Here is a 15,790-nt window from a genome sequence, read left to right as displayed (position 1 = left end):
AAAAAGTAAATTTAATCTTAACATGTAGTGCTTATGGTTGCCTAGGTGAATAAGATCATCTACTTGTGACTTAAATGATTCTGCATTATGGCAAAAGCCTTTTCAACTAATTCCTTTTCTCCTTACATCCCACTGGGCTGGAAATACATGTATTTTGATCTGAACCCTTATAAATCAAACATCTGGCACATTTTTATACACATAATAAGTATACAATTAAATTTTGGATTGAACTGGTTCCATCTTAGATATTTACACAGGAAAGCTTTGAATAAACTATAATTCTTCTTGTTATTCATTTACCAATGACATTTATATATCAAAATGAAAAATAAGAAAATTCCAATAGTCTGCTAATGGTAAATCTGAAAGGCAGTAAACAAGCTCCTGGTGACTTATGATAATGTTAAGTTCTATAAACAACCACAATTTGTTAATTTCAACTAGCACTCAGTTCCCCACTACATTTCTCACCACTCTATGACCCTATTCTAAATTGCATAAAGAAAGTTAATATTTCACCAGGGCTTCTGAAAAGGACTAAAATTTGCTAATTTAAGTTTTATCTAAGTTTTTATCATTCATACACTTTCAGAGAAAACAATGCACTTCCAAAAAGGTCTGCAAGAAGAAATTAAAAAAAAGAAGATGAAGAAGAGCATACTCAGAACATCGACAAACTGGCCAGAAATCTTACAAATCACTCTGAGAAAGGACAGTTCTATTTACAAAGCAAAAGCTTGACATGACTTGAATAGACTTAAGAAACAAATATCCACATTTCTTCAAATGTCATCCTTTGATAGAATTTTATTTACATAACATTGACATATAACATTAGTTTCAGGTGTACAACACAATTTGATATTTGTATATACTATAAAATGATCACTACAATAAATCTAGTTAACATCCATCATCATATATAGTTACAAAATTTTTGGTTCTTGTGATAAAAACTTTCAGGATTTTCTCTCTTAGCAACTTTCAATATATGATAGAGTATTAACTACAGTCACCATGCTGTACATTACATTCTGATCACTTAGTTTATAGCTAAGTCTATACTTTTTAAACCTCTTCACCCATTTCACCCCCCTTCCAATATTTCACCCCCATCTCTGGCAACCACAACTTTGTTCTCTGTATCTATTAGCTCATTATTTAAACGTTTTTGTCTATTTATTTATTTTTAGATTCCACATATAAACTAGATCATATGGTACTGGTCTTTCTCTAACTTATTTCACTTAGCATAATGCCCTCAAGGTCCATCCATGTTGTCCCAAATGGCAAGATTTCATTCTTATATGGCTCAGTAATATCCCACTGTATATATATCCCACATTTTCTTTATCTATTCATATACCAATGAACACTTAGGTTGCTTTCACATCTTGACTATTGTAAATAATGCTACAATATACATGGGGATGGGTTTATCCTTTCAAGTTAGTGTTTTCATTTTCTTTAGATAAATATCCAGAAGTGGAATTGATAGATCATATAATAGTTCTTTTATAAAATTTTACTTAATTTTATTTTTTTTCAGTGTTCCAAAATTCATTGTTTATGCACCACACCCAGTGCTCCATGCAATATGTGACCTCCATAATACCTACCACCAGGTTCACCCAACCCTCCACCCTCCTCCCCTCCAAAACCCTCAGTTTGTTTCTCAGAGTCCACAGTCTCTCATGGTTAGTCTCCCCCTCCAATTTCCCCCAACTCACTTCTCCTCTCCATCTCCCAATGTCCTCCATGTTATTCCTAATGCTCCACATGTAACTGAAACCATATGATAATTGACTCTCTCTGCTTGACTTATTTCACTCAGCATAATCGCTTCCAGTCCCATTCATGTTGATACAAAAGTTGGGTATTCATCCTTTCTGATGGAGGCATAATACTCCATTGTATATATGGACCATATCTTCTTTATCCATTCATCCAAGGAATCTAGAAAGACGTCGAGTACTTGATTGTAAGACTGATGAATCATAAGTTTAGACAAGAGCTTTTTGAGAGCAGCTAGAGGGAAGAGATTCCTTACGTACAGAGGAAGGTCCATCAAAATAATGTCAGACCTGTCCACAGAAACCTGGCAAGCCAGAAAGGGCTGGAAAGACATATTCAGGGCACTAAATGAAAAGAACATGCAGCCAAGAATACTTTGTACAGCAAGGTTGACATTCAAAATGCATGGAGAGATAAAGAGCTTCCAAGACTGGCGAGGTTTAAAAGAGTATGTGAGCACCAAGACAGCACTACAAGAAATATTAAGGGGGATTCTATAAAAGAAGAAAGAACCCAAGAGTGTCATAAAACAGAAATTTACAGAGACAATCTATAGAAACAAGGACTTCAGAGGCAACGTGTCAATAAAAACGTGTATTTCAATAATCACTCTCAATGTTAATGGCCTAAATGCTCCCATAAAATGGAACAGAGTTGCAGACTGGATAAAACAACAGAACCGGTCCATATGTTGTCTACAAGAGACCCATTCTGAACCTAAGGATACATCTAGACTGAAAGTGAAGGGATGGAGAAGCATCTTTCATGTCAATGGGCCTGGGGTAGTGATTCTCATTATCAGATAAATTAGATTTTAAACTAAAGACTGTAGTCAGAGATAAAGAAGGACACTACATCATTCTTAAAGGGTCTATCCACCAAGAAGATCTAACAAATGTAAATATTTATGCCCCCAATACGGGAGCAGCCAACTACAAAGACAACTGTTAATCAAGATAAAGAGTCATATTGATATATATACATGAACAGTAGGGGATCTTAACACGCCACTGTCAGTAATAGATCATTCAAGTAGAAAATCAATACGGAAATAAGAGCATTGATTGACACATTGGACCAGATGGACCTCATAGATATATACAGAACATTCCACCCTAAAACAATAGAATACTCATTCTTCTTGAGCACACATGGAATTTTCTCCAGAATATTTTTATTTTTCTGAGGACCCTCCATGCTATTTTTCACAGTGGCTGTATTAATTTACATTCTCACCAGCAGTGCACAAGGGTTGCCATTTCTCCCCATCTTTGGTAACACTTGCTAAAACTTCTTGTTTTTATAACAGCCATTTTAACAGGTGTGAAGTGATATTTCATTGTGGTTTTGATTTGCATTTCCCTGTCGATGAGTTGTCAAGTACCTTTTCATATACCTGTTGACCATCAGTATGCATTCTTTGGAAAGATGTTTATTCAGTTGCTCTAGCCCATTTTTAATTGGATTCTTTATTTCATTTTTAATGGTTGTATAAGTTCTTTGCATATTTTGGATATCAAGCCCTTATCAGCATATGATTTGCAAATATTTTCTTACATTCAGTAGGTTGCCTTTTCACTTGGTAAATTCTCTGGCTGTGCAGATTAGTTTGATGTAATCTCTCTTGATTAATATGCTTTTATTGCCTTTGTTTCTGGAGACATATCCAGAAAAACATTGCCAAGATCAATGTCAAGGAGATTACTGCCTGTTTTCTTCTAGGAGTTTTATGGTTTCAGGACTTACATTTAAATCCTTAATCCATTTTGAGTTAATTTTTGTGTATAGTGTAAGACAGTAGTCTAGTTTTATTGCTTTGCCTATGGCTATAACTTTTCCCAATACCATTTATAAAAGCAACTGTGCTTTCCCCATTGTATATTCTTGCTTTGTCATAAATTAATTGACTATATTTGTGTGGGTTCATTTCTGGGCTCTGTATTCTATTGCATCGATCTTCATGTTTGCTTTAATGCCAATACCATATTATTTCGATTACTATGGTTAGCTATGTAATACAGTTTGAAATACTGTATTACCTCCAGCTTTGTTTTTCTATTTCAACCTTGTTTTGGCTACTCAGAATCTTTTGTGGTTCCATAAAATTTTAGGGTTGTTTGGTTTATTTCTTTGAAAGGTACCATTAGGATTTTGATGAGGATTGCAGTGAATCAGCATATTGCTTTGGGTAATATGGACATTTTAACAATATTAATTCTTCCAATCCATGAGTATCTTCACACTTATTTGTCTCTTCAATCTCTTTCGTCAGTATCATAGTTTTCAGAGTATAGGTCTTCCATCTCCTCAGTTAAATTTATTCCTAAGTATTTTGTTCATTCTGATCCAATTGTAAATGGGAGTGTTTCTTTAATTTCTCTGATAGTTGGTATTATATAGTATATAGAATATATAGAAATGCATCAGATTTCTGAATGTTGATTATATAACCAGTGATTTTCCTGAATTTATTTATTAGCTCTAACAGTTTTTGGTGGAGTCTTTAGGGTTTTTTATAAATATAAGTATAAATACACATACACACATATACATATATTTATCTGCAAATAGTAACAGTTTTTACTCTTTCCTTTGCAATTTGGATGGCTTTCACTTCTTTTTCTTGCCTAATTTCTCTGGCTAGGATTTCCAATGCTATGTTGAATAAAAGTTGTAAAAACTGGCATCCTCGTTTTGTTTCTAATCTTAGAGGAAGAACTTTGAGCTTTTCACAACTGAGTATGATGTTAGCTGTGGGCTTCTCACATATGACCTTTATAATGTTGCAATATACTCCCTCTATGCTCATTTGTTGAGAGTTTTTATCCTTTATTTTATTAATGTGATGTATCATATTTATTGATTTGTAGATGTAGACCATTCGTGCATCTCTGGAATAAATTTCATTTAATTGTGGCATATGATCCTTTCAGTTGTTACATTGTTTAATTTGGTTTCCTAATATTTTGTTGAGGATTTTGGCATCTATGTTCATTAAGGATACTGGACTGTAATTTTCTTTCTTTTTTTTTTTTCCCCTGTGGTGTCCTTAACGTTTTGGTATCAGTGTAATGCTGGCCTCATAAAATGAGTTCAAACGTGTTCTCTCACCTTCAGTATTTTGGAAAAGTTTGAGAAGCATAGATGTTAAATCTTTAAATGTTTGGTAGAATTCACCAGTGAAGTCGTCTGGTTTTAGACTTGTGTTCCTTGGGAGGTTTTCTGGATTACTGATTCAATCTGGATTGCTGTACTAGTAATCAGTCTATTCAGATTTTGTATTTCTTCATGATTCAATCTTGGAAGACTGTATGTTTCTAGGAATCTATTCATTGCTTCTCGGCTCTCCAATTTGTTGGCATATAATTATTTATAATAGTCTTTTATGATCTTTTATATTTCTGTGGTGTCAGCTGTAAATCCTTCCTTCATTTCTGATTTAATTTTTTATTTGAGACCTCTCTTGGTGAGTCTAGTTAAAGGTTTGTCAATTTTGCTTATCTTTTCAAAGAACCAGCTCTTAGTTTCACTGATCTTTTTCTATTTTAAGTTGATAGCAACTTAAGTCTGAATACATCTGAAAACTGCATTTTTATTCCCCCCTCATTTTATGTTTTTGATGTCACATATTACATCTTCTCATTTTGTGCATCCCTTAGCTGATTATTGTACTTAGAGTTACTTTTAGTTCTTTTGTCTCTTAATTTTCATACTAGATTTATAAGTGATTAATCCATTTTACTATATATTTACTTTTACCTTTGAGATTTATATATTCGTATATTTTCTTGTCACTAATGCACTTTTCTTTTCAACTTAAAGAAGTCCCTTTTTAATATTTCCTGTAAGGCTAGTTTAATGGAGATGAGCTCTTTTAGCTTTTGATTGGAAAAATCTTTATCTCTCTGTCAACTCTGAATGACAACTATGCTGGGGAGAGTATTCTTGTTTGAAAGTTTCTTCCTTTTAGGATTTTGAATGTACTGTCCTATTCCTGATTGGCCTACAAAATTTCTGCTGAAAAATCTGCTTATAGTCTTATTGGGGCTCCCTTGAACCGAACAAGGGGTTTTCTTCTTGCTGCTTTTGAGATTCTCTCTTTAACTTTTGACAGTTTACTTATAATGTGTCTTACTATTGATCTTTTGGGGTTCATCTTACTCAGGTCTCTATGGTCTTTCTTGATCTGAACATTACCTCCCTCAGATTAGGGAGGTTTTCAGCCATTATTTAAATAAATTTCCTTCTCCTTTATCTCTCTCTTCTCTTCCTGGAACCCCTTATAATGCAAATGTTTTTGAGATTTATGTTGTCTCACAGGTCCCTTAAGCTATCTTTACTTTTTAAGTTTTTTTTTCCTTTTTGATGTTCTATTTGGGTTTCATACTTGTCTTCTAGAGCACTTCCTCTGCTTCATATAGTCTCTTTTTCAACACTCTCATGTACTTTTCAATTCAGTTATTGTATTCTTCAGCAAAACAGCTATTTCCCCCAGTCTTGAAGGAGTAGCCTTGTGTAAAAGGTACAACTTATCCATCAACTTTAGACCTAAGTTCCTTGTTGTCTCTCAAACCTCTGTCTAAGCAGCATAAGTCATTCTTGATATGTCCCAGTTGTTGAGGGTGTGCCAAGACCTGCCAGTGTCCTAAAGGGGGGGATCACAGTTAGGCACCTAGTTTCAGGCTGATTGGAAGCTAGATCCTCAGATAGGAATTTAAAGTATGCAATATATATGGTCCTGTGGTACCATAATAGTAAATCTTGCTGGCCTGCAAAGTAGATGGATCTGGAGGTACTGGAAAAGTCAGGGCTTCAGAAATGTATCACATCCTTTCTGGGAGGTACCAGCAAGCCGTAGCAAGGCTGAGGAAGGATACAAAGATGGCATCCTCCAGCCTACATTCCCTGAGAGCACCCCTGTAGCCTCTAGATGTATGCCAAACTTTAAGTCTGCCCCTCAGGCTGAAGCTCCAAGACAAGTAAATAGGCCTTTTTCACAGACAGACTGGGGATTTGTTTCAGTGCACTGTGTAGTGTTGTGGAGGTGGCACTGAGCAGGTGGTAGCATGCCAATAACTGTCTCTCTAATTGTTATAGTCCTATGGGATTCAGGAATGCAAGCTCCTGGCCACCAGAGCCAGATGATTAAGGAGTGACTCCAGTATGGACTGCATGCACCTGCTGGCTTTTATGGGGGCCATGAAGAGCACAGAACTGGTATGTGGCTCTTTTGCAGGGCCACAGGAGAATCCAGGGCTGGTGCTTGCCTGCCATATTTAGTGGGGCAATGGGAGAGTGCAGGGCTGGCTACACTTGCCAGTACTATCAAGGTAAAAGGAGAGTACAGCTCAGGTCATGATCCCAGGGTCCTGGGATCGAGCCCCACATTGGGCTCTCTGCTCAGCAGGGAGCCTGCTTCCCTCTCTCTCTCTGCCTGCCTCTCTGCCTACTTGTGATCTCTGTCTGTCAAGTAAATAAATAAAATATTTTTTAAAAAATGCATCTCAGTTCCCCTATAGCCCTTTGGGATATAAGCCCCTTTGGTTTTCAAAGCCAGATATTTTGGAGAATGGTCTCTCTGTTACAGGTCCCAGGGGTTAGGGTGCTTGATGTGGGACATGAACCCTTAACTCCTCAGGGAGGCAGTCCAGATTTGTAAGATCCCTTCTTTTTTTTTTTTTTTTTTTAAAGATTTTATTTATTTATTTGTCAGAGAGAGAGAGAGAGCGTGAGAGCGAGCACAGGCAGACAGAGTGGCAGGCAGAGTCAGAGGGAGAAGCAGGCTCCCTACGGAGCAAGGAGCCTGATGTGGGACTCGATCCCAGGGCACTGGGATCATGACCTGAGCCGAAGGCAGCTGCTCAACCAACTGAGCCACCCAGGCGTCCCTGTAAGATCCCTTCTGATTGTGGATCACCTTAGTGGGGGTGGGGTTTGGATGAGACCATATCTCTGCCTCTGTTACCTGTTGATGTGACACTTTTATTATTTGTTGTGAAGGAAGCTGTTCAGTTAGTTTTCAGGTCTTTTTCAGAGAGAATTAATTGTTCCCTATGTAGCTACAGATTTCCTGTGTCCATGTGAAGAGGTATATTCAATACCTTCTTAGGCTACCCTCTTGTACTGCCCTACCAGTATCCTTGTTTTTAACAACTTACTAATTATAGAATTTTTTTCTTACACTTGACATCCTCCAATCATACTATTATGTCTCCTGAAACTTTAATTCTACTCTCTTTATAATATAGGCAGTCTCACTTTGCACAATAGTATGGAACTATTAAAATGAAGATGCAAGCTAAAACCATGTAAAATATATCATAATAATGAGAAAAATATGATTGTTCCACGACCTTTAAAAGTTTTTTCCACAACTTTTTTTTTTAAGATTATTTATTTATTTATTTATTTGACAGACAGAGATCACAAGTACTCAGAGAGGCAGGCAAAGAGAGATTGGAGGAAGCGGGCTCCCTGCTGAGCAGAGAACCAGATGTGGGGCTCAATCCCAGGACCCTGGGATCAGGACCTGAGCCGAAAGCAGAGGCTTTAACCCACTCAGCCTCCCAGGCGCCCCTTCCCACAACTTTAAAATCTCCCTTCACGTAAGTTATACATGTATAGAGGAAAGTCATATATTGCTAAGTTTGTTTTCACTAACTTCCTTGTCTGCATCTCTAAAGTCTCTCAATGGTGGCAGTGTCAACATTCCTATGGTTGGCTATGTTTCTGTAACGCTATTTATATTAGCTTTAAATGTCACTTCCAGTGTTATCACTTCCCATTTTTGCTGCACTTTCACCTTTGTTGGTTAATTTACTCTTTTGAGTAGCCATACTTTTAAAATTCCACATTGGCTTATCAATGAGAGACAAAGAGAAAACAAAACTACATGCTTTGTTATTAGGGCATTAAGCGAATAACATTTTCACAATGACTAATCACTGACAGAATTTGAAAGAAATGAAATAACCGTTCACTGAACATGATACACAAGTTATGTATATAGTGATTTATGGATTGAAAAGCTAACAGACCGTGGTAACATAAGTTCGAACTATGTTGTTGTGGACTGATGTTATTTAACTATATTGTGTTAACAAATTTGTGCGTATCAGAACTGTGCAAAGTAAGAACTGCACTATAAAATCTTATGTTTCTCAATGTGTCACCATTATATGATAAAACAATACCATCTGAAAGAAACTACAGACTATTTCAAATACAGGATTTCTTTGTTTCATCAACTCTGAAAGTATCTAAGTTTAGTGTAGAATTTGCTTACTGAAATATACTTGAAGGGTGCATAGAGAAAGAAATGAAGTTAACCTCTTGCTTAAAGAGTTGAATATACTATGGATATTTGCCAATTGAAACATTTTTTTTCCACTGACATTCATTATAAATTCAGATATGAGTTATGGAATTTAGTTCCATTATATAAATGTTGAGATTTGCTCAGCCCAGAAAAAAATATTTATGAACAATTTAGAAAAAAATTTAAATGGAATTTCAAATCAATGAGTAAAGAATGGAATCTATAACAGATGGGATTGGGTTATCTGGATATTTATTTTGAAAACATGAAGTTACTTCCTCACCTCACACAACATAGAGAAAGAAGCTCATGGATTAAAGATGTGAATATGAAGAACAAAACACACAAGTACTGGAAGAAAAGACATAGTTCTATTTTTATAATATTATTTCAAAAACAGAAGTTTGTATAACAATCAGAAAATTATGCTCCTGATCTTTCCCACCAACTCTGCTTCCCCAAATCTCTCCTATCTTAGTATGTAGCAACTCCATTCTCATACTTGTTCAGGATAAAAACTTAGAGTCATCCTTATCTTTCCTCTCAGAGTCCATGATATCTCTCCTCTAATATTCCATAAAGTAAATCTCTCTGTCTTGACCTGGAAAATAATATTCAGATTCTAAATGTTTCCTATCATTTCCACTGTTACCACCCTATTCCACACTATCAAGATCTCTGGTCTGTATTATTTAAATAGTGTCATAAGCAGTCTCACTGTTTTCATCCTTATTCCTCTATGATCTAGTTCCAAAATAGGAGCTATATTCCCAAATTCAAGTATAATCATGTTACTCCTTCCAGTCACTCCCCATTTCACTCAGGAGTAAAATCCCTTTCTATGATCTATAAGGCTCTAGATAATCTATCTCCCATTACTAACCTGATCTCATCTTTTACTTTGTTTCACCTAATTCTGCTTAATCCACACTAGCCACCTTTATGTTCTTCAGACATGTCAGGTATGCTCTCTCACCTCAGGGTGCTTGAATGACTCATTTCCTCACTGCATGTCACTAGATCGACTGTGTTCAGAGCAGCTTTCTTTTACTACTCTATTTCAAAATTTAACAATTCTCAGCAATTCCTATCCCCAAGCCTCACTTAACTTTTGCCATACCTTCTAACACACTATAAACATATTTATTTTATTGACTAGATGCAAGCTCTGCACAGGCAGTAAGTTTGTTTCATTCATTTTCTATCTCTAGCACCTAAAGCAGTACCTGGCACCTCACCTCACATACTTATTAGGTACATTTTAAATGAATGAATATATAAAAATGTAAAAATTGCCCATGTAAAAAATTTGTACGCTACATGATAAGTGTACAGTAAACAGGGTTATAAGACAAACAAATGACTGACTGGGAGAAAACAACAGATATAATAGACAATAGATACATCTTTATGAAGTACTTCTATAAATCGATAGGAAATACACTGGGTGTGGTCCATAAACAATGAATCTTGGAACACTAAAAAATAAAATAACATTGAGAAAAGAAAAAACAAAAAAATTTAAAAAGATTTTAAAAGATGACCGAAATGGACATTGGGGAGGGTATGTGATTTGGTGAGTGCTGTGAAGTGTGTAAACCTGGTGATTCACAGACCTGTACCCCTGGGGATAAAAATATATGTTTATAAAAAATTAAAAATTAAAAAAAAAAAAACAAAAAAAAAAAAAACAAATAAAAGCTTAAAAAAAAAAAAAAAAAAAAAAAAGATGACCGAAATGAGGAGGACTCAAGATGGCGGAGAAGTAGCAAGCTGAGACTACTTCAGCTAGCCGGAGATCAGCTAGATAGCTTATCTAAAGATTGCAAACACCTGAAAATCCATCGGCAGATCGAAGAGAAGAAGAACAGCAATTCTGGAAACAGAAAAACAACCACTTTCTGAAAGGTAGGACTGGCGGAGAAGTGAATCCAAAGAGTCAGGAAGATAGACCCTGGGGGGAGGGGCCAGCTCCCGGCAAACGGCGGAGCAACGGAGCACAAAATCGGGACTTTTAAAAGTCTGTTCCACTGAGGGACATCGCTCCAGAGGCTAAACTGGAGCGAAGCCCACGCGGGGTCAGCGTGGCCTCAGGTCCCGCAGGGTCACAGAAGGATCGGGGGTGTCTGAGTGTCGCAGAGCTTGCGGGTATTGGAACGGGAAAGCCGGCTACAGAGACAGAGCCTACAGTAAGCTCGCAGCTCGGGGTTACCTTGAACTGGTCGCAGGCTCGGTGAGCTCGGAGCGCGGCCGGAGGTCAGGCAGACGGGAGTAACTGGGCGCTGTTCTCTGAGGGCGCACTGAGGAGTGGGGCTCTGGGCTCTCGGCTCCTCCGAGCCGGAGACCAGGAGGCCACCATTTGTATTCCAGTCCTCCGGAACTCTATGGAAAGCACTCAGGGAACAAAAGCTCCTGAAAGCAAACCCGAGTGGATTATACACCCCCGCCCCTGGTAAGGGCTGTGCAATTCCGCCTGGGGCAAAGACACTTGAGAATCACTACAACAGGCCCCTCCCCCAGAAGACCAACAAGAAATCCAGCCAAGACCAAGTTCACCTACCAAGGAGTGCAGTTTCAATACCAAGGAGAGCAGCAGAATTCCAGAGGAGGAGAAAGCAAAGCATGGAACTCATGGCTTTTCCCTGTGATTTTTTTTAGTCTTGCAGTTAATTTAATTTTTTTCTTTTTCATTTTTTGTTTTTTTTCTCACCTTCTGGTAAATTTTTTTTTAACTTTTACCTTTTTCTTTTTTAACGTTTTTTAACTAGTTTATCCAATATATATATTTTTTCTTTTTTATATTTTTCTTATTTGTTTTCTTTTTTTAATTCTTTACTTTTCTTTTTTTTCTTTTTTCTTTTTTATTTTTTTTTCCTTTCTTCCCTTTTGAACCTCTTTTTATCCCCTTTCTCCCCCCTCACGATTTGGGATCTCTTCTAATTTGGTTAAAGCATATTTTCATGGGGTTGTTGCCACCATTTTAGTATTTTACTTGCTCCTTCATATACGCTTATCTGGACAAAATGACAAGACGGAAAAATTCAACACAAAAAAAAGAACAAGAGGCAGTACCGAAGGCTAGGGACCTAATCAATACAGACATTGGTAATATGTCAGATCTAGAGTTCAGAATGACAATTCTCAAGGTTCTAGCCGGGCTCGAAAACGGCATGGAAAATATTAGAGAAACCCTCTCGAGAGATATAAAAGCCCTTTCTGGAGAAATAAAATAACTAAAATCTAACCAAGTTGAAATCAAAAAAGCTATTAATGAGGTGCAATCAAAAATGGAGGCTCTCACTGCTAGGATAAATGAGGCAGAAGAAAGAATTAGTGATATAGAAGACCAAATGACAGAGAATAAAGAAGCTGAGCAAAAGAGGGACAAACAGCTACTGGACCACGAGGGGAGAATTCGAGAGATAAGTGACACCATAAGACGAAACAACATTAGAATAATTGGGATTCCAGAAGAAGAAAGAGAGAGGGGAGCAGAAGGTATACTGGAGAGAATTATTGGGGAGAATTTCCCCAATATGGCAAAGGGAACGAGCATCAAAATTCAGGAGGTTCAGAGAATGCCCCTCAAAATCAATAAGAATAGGCCCACCCCCGTCACCTAATAGTAAAATTTACAAGTCTCAATGACAAAGAGAAAATCCTGAAAGCAGCCCGGGAAAAGAAGTCTGTAACATGCAATGGTAAAAATATTAGATTGGCAGCAGACTTATCCACAGAGACCTGGTAGGCCAGAAAGAGCTGGCATGATATATTCAGAGCACTAAATGAGAAAAACAAGCAGCCAAGAATACTATATCCAGCTAGGCTCTCATTGAAAATAGAAGGAGAGATTAAAAGCTTCCAGGACAAAAAAAAAAAAAAAAAAAAAAAAAAACTGAAAGAATTTGCAAACACAAAACTGGCTCTACAGGAAATATTGAAAGGGGTCCTCTAGGCAAAGAGAGAGCCTAAAAGTAGTAGATCAGAAAGGAACAGAGACAATATACAGTAACAGTCACCTACAGGCAATACAATGGCACTAAATGCATATCTCTCAATAGTTACCCTGAATGTTAATGGGCTAAATGCCCCATCAAAAGATACAGAGTATCAGAATGGATAAAAAAAATCTCTATGTTACCTACAAGAAAATCATTTTAAACCCGAATGGACTTCCAGATTTAAATTGGGAGTGTGGAAAACAATTTACCATGCTAATGGACATCAGAAGAAAGCAGGAGTGGCTTTCTTCAAAAAAGAGAACTACAGACCAATATCCTTGATGAACACAGATGCCAAAATTCTCACCAAAATAATAGCCAATAGGATTCAACAGTACATTAAAAGGATTATTCATCACGACCAAGTGGGATTTATTCCAGTGCTGCAAGGTTGGTTCAACATCCGCAAATCAGTCAATGTGATACAACACATCAATAAAAGAAAGAACAAGAACCATATGATACTCTCAGTAGATGCTGAAAAAGCATTTGACAAAGTACAGCATCCCTTTCTGATCAAAACTCTTCAAAGTGTAGGGATAGAGGGCACATACCTCAATATCATCAAAGCCATCTATGAAAAACCCACCGCAAATATCATTCTCAATGGAGAAAAACTGAAAGCTTTTCCGCTAAGGGCAGGAACACGGCAGGGATGTCCATTATCATCACTGCTTTTCAACATAGTACTAGAAGTCCTGGCCTCAGCAATCAGACAACAAAAGGAAATTAAAGGCATCCAAATCGGCAAAGAAGAAGTCAAATTATCATTCTTCGCAGATGATATGATACTATATGTGGAAAACCCAAAAGACTCCACTCCAAAACTGCTAGAACTTGTACAGGAATTCAGTAAAGTGTCAGGATATAAAATCAATGCACAGAAATCAGTTGCATTTCTCTACACCAACAGCAAGACAGAAGAAAGAGAAATTAAGGAGTCAATCCCATTTACAATTGTACCCAAAACCATAAGATACCTAGGAATAAGCCTAACCAAAGAGGCATAGAATCTATACTCAGAAAACTATAAAGTACTCATGAAAGAAATTGAGGAAGACACAAAGAAATGGAAAAATGTTCCATGCTCCTGGATTGGAAGAATAAATATTGTGAAAATGTCTATGCTACCTAATACAATCTACACATTTAATGCAATTCCTATCAAAGTACCATCCATCTTTTTCAAAGAAATGGAACAAATAATTCTAAAATTTATATGGAACCAGAAAAGACCTCGAATAGCCAAAGGGATATTGAAAAAGAAAGCCAACGTTGGTGGCATCACAATTCCATACTTCAAGCTCTATTACAAAGCTGTCATCATCAAGACAGCATGGTACTGGCACAAAAACAGACACATAGATCAATGGAACAGAATAGAGAGCCCAGAAATAGACCCTCAACTCTACAGTCAACTAATCTTTGACAAAGCAGGAAAGAATGTCCATTGGAAAAAAGACAGTCTCTTCAATAAATGGTGCTGGGAAAATTGGACAGCCACATGCAGAAAAATGAAATTGGACCATTCCCTTACACCACGCACAAAAATAGACTCAAAATGGATGAAGGACCTCAATGTGAGAAAGGAATCCATCAAAATCCTGGAGGAAAACACAGGCAGCAACCTCTTCGACCTCAAAAGACAACTGACAGAATGGGAGAAGATATTTGCAAACGACTTATCAGATAAAGGACTAGTGTCCAGAATCTATAAAGAACTTAGCAAACTCAACACCCAAAGAACAAATAATCCAATCAAGAAATGGGCAGAGGACATGAACAGACATTTCTGCAAAGAAGACATCCAGATGGCCAACAGACACATGAAAAAGTGCTCCATATCACTCGGCATCAGGGAAATACAAATCAAAACCACAATGAGATATCACCTCACACCAGTTAGAATGGCTAAAATCAACAAGTCAGGAAATGACAGATGCTGGCGAGGATGCGGAGAAAAGGGAACCCTCCTACACTGTTGGTGGGAATGCAAGCTGGGGCAGCCACTCTGGAAAACAGCATGGAGGTTCCTCAAAATGTTGAAAATAGAACTGCCCTATGACCCAGCAATTGCACTATTGGGTATTTACCCTAAAGATACAAATGTAGTGATCCAAAGGGGCACGTGCACCCGAATGTTTATAGCAGCAATGTCCACAATAGCCAAACTATGGAAAGAACCTAGATGTCCATTAACAGATGAATGGATCAAGAAGATGTGGTATATATACACAATGGAATACTCTGCAGCCATCAAAAGAAATGAAATCTTGCCATTTGCGACAACATGGATGGAACTAGAGCATATCATGCTTAGTGAAATAAGTCAAGCAGAGAAAGACAACTATCATATGATCTCCCTGATATGAGGAAGTGGTGATGCAACATGGGGGCTTAAGTGGGTAGGAGAAGAATCAATGAAACAAGATGGGATTGGGAGGGAGACAAACCATAAGTGACTCTTAATCTCACAAAACAAACTGAGGGTTGCTGGGGGGAGGGGGTTTGGGAGAAGGGGGTGGGATTATGGACATTGGGGAGGGTATGTGCTTTGGTGAGTGCTGTGAAGTGTGTAAACCTGGTGATTCACAGACCTGTACCCCTGGGGATAAAAATATATGTTTATAAAAAATAAAAAGTTAAAAATAAAAAAAGATGACCAAAATGTAAG

The 15,790-nt window shown here is 37.2% G+C and overlaps 1 protein-coding gene across 1 annotated transcript in view; it reads right to left on the bottom strand.

Moving 5' to 3' along the window:
* The window catches only part of COL4A5 (collagen type IV alpha 5 chain), a 253,144-nt gene that overhangs the window by 44,206 nt on the left and 193,148 nt on the right, over positions 1 to 15,790 (bottom strand). The gene's annotated exons all lie outside the window — the stretch shown is intronic.

This window comes from Mustela lutreola, chromosome X (genome assembly GCF_030435805.1).
Source record: "Mustela lutreola isolate mMusLut2 chromosome X, mMusLut2.pri, whole genome shotgun sequence".
Classification (NCBI taxonomy): Eukaryota; Metazoa; Chordata; class Mammalia; order Carnivora; family Mustelidae; genus Mustela; species Mustela lutreola.
This window is presented reverse-complemented; position numbering and strand designations above follow the sequence as displayed.